The sequence below is a fragment of the Myripristis murdjan genome, chromosome 3 (genome assembly GCF_902150065.1).
Source record: "Myripristis murdjan chromosome 3, fMyrMur1.1, whole genome shotgun sequence".
In the NCBI taxonomy this organism is placed as follows: domain Eukaryota; kingdom Metazoa; phylum Chordata; class Actinopteri; order Holocentriformes; family Holocentridae; genus Myripristis; species Myripristis murdjan.
The window spans coordinates 22,807,281-22,820,874 of NC_043982.1; the positions used below are offsets into that span (position 1 = coordinate 22,807,281).

The 13,594-nt window shown below is 40.2% G+C and overlaps 1 protein-coding gene across 2 annotated transcripts in view; it reads left to right on the forward strand.

Annotated features, from left to right (window-relative positions):
- The window catches only part of cd276 (CD276 molecule), an 84,182-nt gene extending 73,638 nt beyond the window's left edge, over nucleotides 1–10,544 (forward strand). The window contains exons 8-9 of one of the 2 annotated variants that reach the window (XM_030048639.1): nucleotides 4,935–4,942; nucleotides 9,663–10,544. The gene's annotated coding sequence lies outside the window, so the exon portion shown is untranslated. The remainder of the gene's footprint in view (nucleotides 1–4,934; nucleotides 4,943–9,662) is intronic. The other variant, XM_030048638.1, reaches the window with a different exon arrangement.
- Nucleotides 10,545–13,594: the final 3,050 nt, after the last annotated feature.

Consider the following 13,594-nt stretch of genomic DNA (forward strand, 5'->3'; position numbering starts at 1 on the left):
AACTCTGGACTGTCACTCCGAGAACATATCTCATTGTAATGTTTTTTTTTTTGTTGTTTTTTTTTTTCCTGTACTGACTTACGGTTAAGTACGTCTTGTTTCAGTAAGTAGAGACAGCATATCACTTTGAGGAACCTTTTCACAAAGGATGGAGAAAAGATAACAAGGTGCAAAATGGAGTGAGATATAAAAATGGAAAACCACTGCAAGTGTATTTTAAAACCCTGCCGCAGCCAGTTCTGGGAGCGAGGATGAGAAGCCGGCATGTGGCATGAGCTTTCCCTGGTGAGGCGCTGACCTTTTGAGTTTATGTGGAGAGGAATGAAGGACTGTGAGAGACAGAGGGGAGCTCCTCAGGTTCCTTACTGCTGCATGTGCAGGGTGAGACCCGGTGGACGTTGATGATGTCAGACAGAACACTTACGCTGGATGCTCTCTGGGGAGGTGTGGGCCGTCGTGCACTGAAGTCTCACTCTGACTCACTGCTCCAGTATCTCTGATCGCTACATTATTTATGCTTTTGTCTCAGCCGTTTATCAGCATTTTTATACCCCGCAGCCTCATACTACAGTACATCTCCTCTTTTGGTGTATAGGCTGCAGCAATGATGGCCAGTGACGAAAGCCAACAACAGAATCTGCTAAAATAGTACCTCATATTGATAGCAGCAAAGTATGGAATGGACAGATGTGCTGCATAGCAATCTTGGCATACTGTTGAGAATCTTGGAAAGTCTCCATATACATCAAAATAGTGCGGTAAAATAAAATAAAATAAAACAAGGAAAATGCTGCGCTGGCTCCAATTTTTTTTCTTTATAATGATTTTTATGACATGAAACTGGTATTATCTGAGCTGTGGCAGGGGGTGCACAGGGACTGAATCACTGATCAATGACAGCTAATGAACACAGCACCAGTTCTGCTCTGTTTGCCTCTCAAAAGAGAGCTGCCTTCTCCAGAGAGCTCTTTTTCTCCTATTTTTTTTTTTTGCCAAAGAAGTACAGGAGTCTTCATTGAAACAAACTTGCCTCTAGGCCCAATTAACTACCATAGATTACTCATAATGCAGATGAGACACAATGTGTTTAGATTGAGATGAGATTAACGGGGTGATGATGTTTAAAAGCAGGCACACACACACACACACACACACACAGAAATACATACATGTACCGTATGAAAACATACCACACACATAACCTTGAGGACAACTGGGATATTGTGATGCTGGGACATGTGGCCAATGTATAGACACTAAAAAGCACAATGACAAACCTAACATAACAAGCGAAACAATGCCCTTTTTCCACTTTTTTTTAAACCGATTATCTTGATAAAAAAAAAAAAAAAAAACAGATATTATCAGCACACAACATACACAAACACACACACACATGCACACACATACACATACGCATAAACATGGGAGCCATGTTGTGCTTCATGCGCTCAAAGTGCAGTATAGGCATCAATTCAAATAGTGCAATAAAAAATTAAATTTAATGAGCAAAAAGCTGCACTGGATCTATGGTCCTCACATTACAGTAAACAACTGGTAATGTTTTTACACACACACACACATGCAGAGATAAGAGCAAGTGAGACACTGCAGCAGGCTTCATGCAGCAAATGCATTTCCTGCTTCAATTTGGCAGTTAACCCTAAAACAACATTTGACCCATTAAACATCTTGACCCAAACAATGTAGATCACCCAGATCCATGACTTAGTCGGGCCCTACTGCACTTTCTAGTAAGTCAGAAGGCCAGAGTGCTGTTATCATCTATTCCTGTCATCAATCTGTCTTAACCAATCAAACATTAGCTTTAACCACTTCCGCTGGCTACTTGGTTAAAGTTAAGAAACAGTGTTTGTTAAGGTGAGGTTGGGAAAGGGCTTGTCAATGTTGATTAAGGTTAAGAAAAGGTAATGGCTAAGGTTAGGAAAACTCTCACTAACATTAAGCTAGATGAAAACAAATATGATTTTTGTTTGAGTTGGGACTTAATCCCATGGCTCTGGAGTGAAGATCTGTGTGATTTACCCATCCAACACCCCAACTACCTCCTACCGTGTCTGACTTTGTTGGTCTTTATACTACTATACATTTGGTTCCTGGGTGCCATTTGACTGGTCACACCATCTATCACACCACCGATGTTCAGTCACTGGTGTGATAACAGTCAAATTGGGTGTTTTGGGTGGTTTTGGTGAACAGGCACCATGTACTTTCCTGCAGAATACGTCCCCTTCATTGTTTGGCCTGTAGTGGGGTGGAGGGTGGAGATGTGTGGACCTGACCGAGCTGTGTAGTGTCACAAGGCATTATTGTTTATTTAGTGTTTATGATTTTGCGACACTAAAACCTGGAATTACAACCAAAATCTTACAAACTAATAAAATAAGATATTTAAAAAAAAAAGTAAATTTACATGAAAATGAAACATGTGAGGTTCCAAAGGCATAGGTTTACCATGCACTTAATGTTTACAGTTCCATGGTAGAGGTCTGCAAGGGGCAGGTCCACCCACAGGACCCACATTAAATATGGGTGGGGCCAGTATTTTATTGAAGACTGCTGGCAGGCACAAACATGCACATTGTAATGCACATGTGTTTTTGCGGGCTAGACGCAAGTTGTTCGTGGGTTGGAAATTGTTCCTGCCTTGCCCCACATCAAGACAAACAGCCTACTTACTTGTCATGCGACCTGTGAAGGCAACATGGAAGGAAGCGACTGTGATCAAAATAATTTCTTTATACAGCCGCGGCTCAAATGTGATATACAGTGGTCCCTCGCTATAATGCGGTTCACCTTTCGCGGCCTCGCAGTTTTGCAGATTTTTTTTTGTGCAATTTTGCATGCTTTTTTTTTTTTATTTTATTTTTTTTACAGCACATTGTGTTCTGCGTCCTGATTGGCTAAGGGAGAGCCCGCGCATTGTGTTCTGCGTCCTGATTGGCTAAGGGACTGTAGATCACTGTCAATCAATCTCCTCCGTGCTGTGTCTCGTGTACAGTACAGAATGCGTTCATTCTATAATACTGGACTTATTTTTCTACGAAGGTTTGAACTTTGAGAGTGTTTAACCAAGAGAGAAAAGTGAGAAAATGTTAAAGCCTGTCTGAGAAAAGTGTATAAAGTGTGTAGTGAGGGGTTTTACAGCCTTAAAACATCTATAATAATTGTAAAAAAGCTGACTACTTCGAGGATTTCGCTTATTGCGGGTTATTTTTAGAACGTAACTCCCGCGATAAACGAGGGACCACTGTATACAGAACTGCCAAAAACAAGCAGAGGAACATTAATTCCTGGATCATCTTGACATGCATAAAATGGGTCAAAAGATCATATATTTTGAAGGATATTTGATGGATCTCATTTTGATGTTCATGGCAAGCTGCATTTTGAATACTCTTTTACAGATATTTCCAGTCGAGGCTGTATTATAACTTATATGATTCAGTGAGGGAGGGATGTGGAGGACAGAATGCAGGCTCATGGTGGGCTTGTTGCACTATTGTGGGCAAGAGAGGTGCAGCGGGAATTTGAGTGGGAGCGGGCAGATAACAGACCCGCACAGACCTTTATTCCATGGTGATGGCATGATTAGACTTGTAGACTTGTGAAGACCTGTGATAATTCCCCTAGCTGCCCAAGTCCAGGAACTTTTAGGACGAGCTAGCAGTGCTGTCATCCTCATTGGCCAAGTATTTGTTAAACAGTGCACAGAAGGCATTCAAGGTTAGCTACTTCATTCTTCCCAGAGTGCTGCTGTTGTCCCAGGGAAGTGTCTCACAGTGGCTACTGCAGCCGCGCTGGCCAGAGGAGGCTGCTTTTCATTGGTAACCAGGTGGCAGAAAAGTGGGTGGTCCACATCACCAGGACAGAAATGCCCATGTGTAAAAAGCCATCGGAGGCTGATACAAATAGCCTGATGCATCACAACTGTTTTGATCAATGGTTTGGTTCGGTTTTTAACTGCTTGATGCTGCTGGTTAGAAATGGAAAAAGTATATGTAAAAATTCACAGTGTGTGGATGTGAAGTACACAGTCAAAAAGTGGAGAAAAGTGAAGCAAGACTACAAACAGATTAATCTGGTGTTTTTTGCTGAAGTAAGAATAATTGCTTATTCTATTGTGGACCAAGTGTTGGTCACTTACTACCCTTCTCTCAAATTCTGCAGTGATACTTTATGCCACACTGCTTGAAAACTTACAGCCAATGAATATCTTGCACAGTACTTTTTTACTTTTATGAATTTGCTGTTCATGTCCTGGTAGCATTTGTCAGCATGTGCTGTAAAACTTGTCAGGTGTCAATACATCTCTCCATCAGTCACCTAGACAAAGTCTTGCACATTTATTGTGATTAGCAATTCTCATATGACATTATGGGCAAAATTTGAAATTAGTTAATGAAAATATCCATGACTCAGCTCTGAATGACATACAGTAAGGTGAGTTGAGCTGAGGGAGCAAACTCCCAGAATTGATGCAACACCATTTGCATTTCCTTAGTCAACCCTATTTTCAGGCTACTACTTTGCTGAGAATTAGATTTAGGGACTGAAGCTAGGCTAAACGTGTGATAGTTGCAGCACAAAAGCCACAAATTATTACTTTCTTGAAACATGGCTTTGTTTCTACACTGCCTCCATTTTTGTGTGCCATTATTCCCATAGCTTGAAGGATGCAGGGATGGATGCAGGATGCAGAAAGATACAGTGTTATATGCATTTCTGTATTAAAATAAGGCCTTAACAACAATAACAATGAAAAAAAAAAAAATTAAACCAAAGGTGATTGCCCATGGCTGAAAAAGAGAGATGCTGCATTCCATCCAAAGTGGGAAGTAATAAATTATAAATTCACAGTTGGTAGTAATTACAGCCTTGTGTGATCCAGAGGTCCTGCTTAATTAAACCAGGGAAGAAACATGGACTCCCTCAAGATTTACTGCCCAGTGTAAAATACCCTCATGCAATGGCCACGCCATATCAATTGTGTTTGTCAACATTAGCTAGCTAGTCAGCACAGAATGTTAGCAGCTATAGAAACAGCCTTACATCTCAAATGTATATGTTTAGCCTTTTACCATACAGTTGTTTTGCACAAGTCATGTAATGGTGAAAATCCTACTTGATGATTGTAAATATGCTGAATGCACTGTTGTGTGGCATTTACAGTGAATGCTACAATACTGATGCAATGCTAGAAAGATCTATCTGGCGTCATGGATTGCGTTGATGCATCTCGGGAAACTCGAGAAATCTTGCCAGAGTTTCCTACTTTGAATTCCGACTTGAAGGGATGTTCCATTGCATTTCACCTAGCAGGAAATCGGAATTTCTGACCTCTGACTTTAATGGAATGCAGTATGAGTCCCTGGAGGTGAAAGCCTTGTTATTCTTCTGGACCACATCCCTAGAGCTAGTCAGCTACAGAGGCAATCATTACACACACCTGCCAGCAATCTATCTGTAACTAACGTGTGCGTGTGTGTGTGTGTGTGTGTGTGTGTGTGCGTGTGTGTGTGTGTGTGAGAGATAGAGAGAGCAACAGCCAGGTACTAGCCAGGGGTGTGACAGTATATATCAGGGGTCTTATGTGAAATGGAGCGTCAAGAGTATGCAGTTCTTCCTTACACTAGGTGATTTCACTGATTAGCACACCTTCACCCGGAGAAGAGCAGCAAATAAGTCATACACCACGCTCACGTCATATGGTATTTACTGTAAACATCAACTTCCAGCTCGAAAATAGCATTTACATCAACATCCAGCTCGTTATTACCACCAGGAATCTCAAATTTTGTCTGAAAGCTCTGACATATTTGCTTAGGAGGTAAATAAAACTATTTTTAGTATCCATGCTTTTTTTTTTTTAACCAGTAAAGCAGCTCTGCCTGTCATAGAACTGGGCATATTTTGTCATTTTTTTTTTTTTTGTCTAATGGTTATCTTGTAGATTTGAAGAACTGTAACATTAGCTTACATTAGTTTCCAGCTGACATGAATACTTAAAGTCGTATTGATCGGAATCCTTCCGACCTCTAGCTTCCCTCCCATATGACATGAAGGCAGCACCCTAAGCTCTGAGTTTTAGCCCTCACAGACTTAAAGTGACGTCACCTGCGTGATTGATGTAAATGAGCGTGTGAGACTTTAAGGGCTTAAAAGGCGTAAATATGAGAAATGTGTCATAGCACACTGTGACATCACATCACCTTGATGCTGACACACGCTGTTGTGACACCATTTCCTAATATAATGATCTAATAACTATAAAAGAAACATTTAATTGAGGGAATCACATAACTTGATAGGAATTTTACTGGGATCGAAATTACTGAAGAAGGAATTCTAAACTACCCATTTTCTCAAAAACCAAAATTATTTTTGGGATGAAATATAGCAATTTTCTTAATCCATTTAACTGATTTCCCATCTTGGTTTAACGTCACAATGCAGTGGATTGTAGGGGATTCCCTCAAGCATTCCCTCAAAATTCCCTCAAGCAAAGGATTGTAGATTTAAGGAAAGTGTTCATAAAGGGCTCAAAAAGTCCACAAGAGAGTCCTCACCGCTTTCACAGAGGGATGGGCCTGAACCCTTTGGGATTTACCAGGAATACAAGTCAAAGTCTGTGAGCATTTAAAAGTGGACGGTGGGATTGGACCATACCCTTACCCATTAGGACACTTGGTTTGGGCCTCCTTCTCTCAATCAATATTTCCATGCACTACTTTTGCCATTTCTCAGCTATGGTCAGATGGACTCATGAGTAGACGGTGACCTCCATACGACATCAGAGGGTAAATGAACAAATCACAACACAGATGGCAGACAGTCACTTGGTGTATGATCATGTGCAACTCTTCTCTAGCCAGATTAAGATACTGAGAGTAGGAGTGGTAAAGAGTGAATGATTTACATGCCTGGCAAGGTGGCCAGCTTCCCAGTGTAAGCGCAGAACAAACTGACTTTTTTTCCCCCTCCCCTGCTGCCCTTCTCCTGGCACTGAGTCACCTCGTCTTTAGGGCTTACCACAGGAGTCTCTTCAAACGATCCTTTGCACTGGAGTGAAGAATCAAGATTAATGCACTTTCACGTCCCGCCCTGGCTCCAGGGAAAAAAGTCTTATAATTAACACCAGGAGGGCTGAGGGATTGTTGGGGGGCTGGCAGGTAATCCAGACCATAGAAAATGTAAAGGTACAAGGCTTCTTGTATATGATGTATGGTGTTGGAGGGAAAAAAAGAAAAAAAAATAACAAAGTACTATATGAGTGCGACCTGCCAGACACCTAACTCTGGCTCATTGGTATTGGCACTGGATAGTGAGGCAGATAGCAAGAATTGTTATGTTTCTGCATCATTAATAGTGATTACTGTTTGATCTACCCCCTGATCTATCTGAATTACAAGTGAGGAACCTTTTTGTTAGCTATTTGTTGAAATGTTAATGTATCCAAGTGAGAGGACCTGCACTGCATACATCTGTGAATAACTCATACTGTAGCTATGCATTTTAGTTATTTTTTTCTGCACTGAGAAATTTTCATGGTGTGCATTTTTGATCATCTGGTAACAATGTTTAAGCATGACAAAGGTTGAATGCTGCCTCATTATCTGGAATACTTCTCCGAGGTTATTCCCAAGCTTTTACTTTCATAGTCCCTCATCGAAGGGTTCTCTTTTATAGTTGCTCTGATTGTTGTCATTTCTGTCAGTGTCAGAAAAACAGCAGGCCTGCAGTTTTCGGTGTGATGCTCTACAAAGATATAATTAAAAAAGGGTAACTTACCGTGTGGGAGAATGAAATATGGCACTTCTATTTCAATGCAAATGAGAAAAGAAATGAGCACAGTGTGGATTTACAGTGGTTCATTAGAATGAATCCACTGTGCCGCTGTATCTTTTAAATGAACAATCTCCTATACACACAAGTAAATTAGTGTGCAATCTCCTGTACCTGCTGTAAATGAATCTGTCTGTCAGCTTGCAGCTCAGGGTGGAAGAGGAGGAATGGTTCTGTCCTGCCAAGGCTGCTTTGGATTCTCAGACCAAAGAGAAGCTGTGTGTTACCACTTAAGTTGGAGTTGACTTGATTACCAGTGCTAACAATCCCAGAAAAAATCCTATCAGGTTCACTATCCATGATATTTTGTGAGATTTCACCCTGCTCTAGATGCTCGTTCAGTGTCTAACATACTGGTGAAGGCATTTGTGTGTCACTTGTGTTCACTGGCCTCAACAGGATGACCCCTCTGTGAAATATGCGTCCTTGCATCTAGAACCTAGAAGTAGATTTGAATCTGGTGAGAGCATGCAGGTGTGAAAATATTGTGTTGTGTTCATTTGGGTGATGGATTAGGAGGCAAGCTGGATTGCCCTCTGAGAGGGAGCAAATGGAAGTCAAAGTGCGACTTGAAACGCAATGCTGCTCTTTAAAACATATATTCTTGCAGTGAGCTTTGAAATATACAGAGATTGCTAGCCTAGAGAATGGCTTTGTTTTTGACTATCAGCTTTATTTTGACATTTTGAAGCAGTTAGTGACTCCCTTAGGGTTTCATTTAGGATTCATCCACATCACACCCTGTCTGTCATGTGGAAAATATAATAGAGGAATAATAATGAGTAATGATTAAGAGGTAAGAGAGGCTCACCAGCAGAACTGTTCTCTGATTTCTAGTGATAAAATGACAGGATAGAGACGGTTTGCACCCCTAACATGAGAATACAACATCTGCTTACTGTGTGCATGGGGTCACAGCACGTCAAGTTAAATCAAAATCAAAAGTAGCTTAATAGGCATGACAGGGGTAGACAAGTACAGCTAAGGCCTTTATGGAACACAGAGGATGAACAGTATTTGCAGATATCATAAAAAAAAAAAAAAAAAAAAAAAATATATATATATATATATATATATATATATATATATATATATAATTATCATTATTTGTTTTGTTTTGTTATCTCACAGCAATTAATCAAACTATCATGAGCGGCAAAGTTATTTTCTCTTAAGTGTCCAGTTGTTTTTAGGTATGGATGAAAGGTTTCATGTATGACATATTTTAATACTACCCCACTTAATTCAACCTGTTTAATGATGCAGGGAGAACAATTTATTTTGCTGTGCAAGCACATGGGTCTACAGGGACCGCTAGTGTGGAGTTGCATTGCAAGTTCAGAGAGGTTCACTTGATACAGAACAGAATACCTGCAAATGGAGGAAGACTTAAAAGCTGCAGCATCCTAATCAAAAGGAACATATCTTTCCCCTGGAATAATTGTCTATTTAATGATGACAAATTAACTTTTAATTCAGTTATCTTGTGTTCACCAAATTTTGTTCATTATTCAAGATTTTGCTCAAGCAGGGTTTCATTGATCTATCTATCTATCTATCTATCTATCTATCTATCTTTATTATTATAAGAAAGCGATCTTATTAGTAAGATTCTAATTCTAATAACCTCTATGTGAGACCAAATTTTATCATCTTTTAATGGATTTTGTTAGCTTTGGTTGTTGGGTTAGCTGTGGCTTACTGTGACTATCCTGCAGCGTTTCATTATTTTTAAATCTAATAGTCTACCACTGTGTAGTCTGACATTATAAGTATTGTGTGTTTGTGTCTTTTTCCAGGAGTCAGGGCCAGACGGTGGGCAGGAGATGAGTCTGGCGGGTAATCCCACTCCACCTATCCATCAACCTGGAGACTATTTCCAGCGTCCCCTACAGAATGTCAAAGCCTCGCTGAGCAGAAGATGAGTCCATCATCTTCTTTCTAAGACTTTCCCCCGGGTTTCTATCAAAACACATGAACACATCATATGCCGTTATTCTATATTGCCCTCCCTCTCTTTCTGTCAATGAAGGAGGACCGTGGCAGTCAATAAATGCAGTTAGGGGGTTGTATTCTATGCAATATGCAAAAGAGAATCTCCACTGAAAGCTACTCAGTTTGACAGGCTCCTTTCACTACACCTGACATCACTCTGTATAGGTTGTGATGGGGTGTGCGCCAGAGATCTCCTGTCTAATAGGAAGTGAGACGCTTAAGAGATGACCCTGCCTAAGCTGCCATCACTGTCTCTTTGCCAGAGAGGGAGCTTGGCTCTCCCATTACTCCTGCACTTGCTAATTAGTGTCTGTCGCAGGAGTAACTTGTACCTGTCACTGTGTGCCGTTCTCCTATATTCAATAACTTGGGGGAATTGAAATTGAATGCCAGCTAAGCTCCAACAAACTGCAAATGGTGCATGGGATACACCCTGATTCTCTCACTGACCTGACAGCCTTATATGTTAGAAATTGTTTTTAATGAACACAGACTATCTCAGCTACTTTCCACTGCTGGTCTAGAATGTTTTATCCATTCAAAGAGGGGGCAAAGAGTTGTATAGGCTTTTTTTACTGTTGTTTTTTTCAGGTACTTGAGCAAGTCCTAGTGCCATATGTCCATGCATGAATGCCAAAGTCATTTCTGTAAGATAACCCAGTGCCTATTTACATTAAAGAGACATGGTGAAACTGCCTTGTCATTGGTAATTATTGGTCCCATTCCCAGGGCCACTTTCTGTTCACTGAGGCAGAACAAGGTCCAGTTTATTACAGATATTTCTTCACCAACGGGATTAGACGCGTGGCTTAAATTCACCCTTCCACTTTTCCATTAGCCGATTTATCTGCAGACTAGACTATTCTACATAATGAGTAAAACATGAATTATGGTCAAATACAAATATTTCATTTACATGCAGATCAACCCTGACGTGTTGAATTGTTCCCAGTTACCCGGTCCTATTTTAGGGCTAATCCCTCTCTGTTTGCAGATGCTCAGTCATCCCAAACATTTTACTTGTTTTGAGTAATGAATTTCCTCTGTGATTGTTTGTTGTTGTCATACACGAAATAGCTACCTTGCAGCATTGGCCCAGCAAGTCTCACTTGTATAAGCAGTACAGAACCATCCCCGACACACACACAGACACACACACGCACTCACTTACACCTACACACAAATACTGCGTCCTCTTCCTAAGCTGGATGAGACTGTTGATCAAACCCGAGGCTGTGCCCAAATGCACAGATCTCTCTGTACAGTAGCCCTTGACCTTGCTGTGTGTCCTCGTGGCCCAGACACCCGCTTGAAATTAAATTACAGATTAGTGGCTTCAGGCACAAGGAGGGGTTTATTTGGTTGGCCCCTCTCTGTGTCGCTCACATTCTCTCATTCAGAGGCTGGGAAGAAATGTCATGGATTTAAGGAAGAAAATGCCGGTCTTGAAGGCATCTTTTACTTCTTCTTCTTGTGACTTAAAAGTGTGCTGGAGCCAGTAGACCCCTAAAATTGAGATGTCTGCAAAGATGTCTAAATCCTACAGGCAAGTAATAAGGGGCAGAGGGTCGGTGGGGATTAGTTTGTGAGTTATGAGTAATGATACTTAGAACTTAAACCACAACTATGTCTTTCACACAAGCACAAAACTTTGGAAATGCACTGAGAAACTATGTTTCTCTGTGAATTTGTTTAAGCAGATCAAACCCATGAATGACATGGAACTTTGATAGAGCACCACCTCTGAAGCGCACACTATGCCTGTTTCTGCCTCTCATCGTTTCTTAAGACGCTGCTGCATGCATACCTTGGAAATTGAAAAAATCATTCTAGTGAGACAAGAGGAGCAAACGGCGAGTCCTTGTTAATCTGGAGGTCTGTCAAGCCTTACACAACTCCCTAATTCAAAATCACTTTTACTTCCTCTCTCTGTAGATTTGATGATTTATTGCAATCAAAAAGCCTTGCGGCTCTACAAAAGACTCAAATTTCATGCACAACAATACAGATTCACAGCACTGCTACAAGTAGACACCTTATTATTCAGAATTATGTTTCTTTTTCTTTTTTTTTTCTTTTTTTTAAGTAAATATGAAGTCTTGGAGTATGACAATGGAGTTGCTACTGTAGAGGCACACTGGCTGTGTTTTTATGCAGGGGACATTCCGTTCTTAACCTGATTGCTAAAATAACTCGGTGATGGTTGCATACAGATATCATAAGTAGGTTGGAATACCTAATTTAAGGTCATACTCTGATTATGAGAAATGTGGTAGGATTCCTGGCAATAGTGACGCATATACACACATCTTATTGATTTCACACTGGGTTTTTGCCATCTCCACAAACTCATACTCTCAACACAGATAGATACATTTTATGTCAGCATAAACCATGGCATTGAGAAACAGTCACTAATAACATAGAGATCACTGGATCTATTTTCGTGAACAGGCACAGGTGCTGGCAGAGGCGCTGGCCTAAGTTCACTTGGGCATGACCACATTTTTTTTTCCTGACCACAAGCAAATGAATATACTTTCTTGAATATACTTTCTTACAAGGACCAAGTCAGTAGGTGTGGTTTGGGCTGGCATCAGCTTTGACCAGTCACATCAGTTTGTTATCGAGTTCAGACTGGCTTCTCTTAAACCAATATTCTTGTCCGGGAAGTGAAGTTGGTGCAGAATGCATGCACCCTAAATATAAACATGCAACACCCTAAATATATCTCCAGAGGCAGATGATATCCCTTTTTAATGTGAGCCCAGTCCCTACATTCCCATGTATAATGATGCTGATGTTATATTGGGGAAAACACTTCACAACAAACTATGCAGTTAGGTAGCATGAAAATGTTTCTGTTAAGTTATTGATTGCACATAGTTCGTTTCCCTTAAGTAATTAAAAACTTGTGTTCAGTTGGTCACATTTGGCTACTCTGAAATACATACAATAATTTCCAGTTATCAATGTTGTGAGTGAACATGATGGTTTGTATACATTGTTTACATGATTGTTTAGAGTTCATAACATATAAGTTCAGAGACTTCCTGCAGGGATCATCCTATCCCGTTTTGAATGGCTCTGCTGTTTGTAGGAGCCTGTCCCCAAATCTTTTGACCAGTAAATACGTAATTTTGCTCAGCAAATCTCTAGTTCTATCTTCAGTTTAGTCTCTCCTGATTTAAATGTCAACTCTCCATAATAATCCCTAACCCTACCCCTGGGGAATACTTTCCCAATCTGGAGATACATACTTTGTAATTTCAGGGATAAATGTGATCCTGATGCCACTGCATCATTTCCAGAGATATGAGGCTACTGAGAAACTCCTTACATTTATCCTTGTTGAAAGAAGTATGTTAAATGTATAAGTTACAGTAAAAAGAATGAAATTCCCTGGTAATTACAACAGATAAGGGCCTGTAAGCTCTAAGTCTTCATCACTTTTGATAGCCATAATATCTGTGAAGCCCTCATCAATATGTAATTTTGGAGCAAGAAGATGACTGGGTCTTTAACCATTAAAATAATAGTTATTCCTTGTTCTATGCATAAAAAACCCCAGCTCTATGTCTTAATAAAGAATCCAGTTCTGTTTTAATAAGTCTAAAATCATGAGCAGTTGTCTGTGTTATAGATTAAGAGGGTTTCCTTCAAACTCTGTAATCTTAGCCAGTCTTGATTTATGATTAAAAAAAAAAACTCTAATAAAACATTTAATTGAATC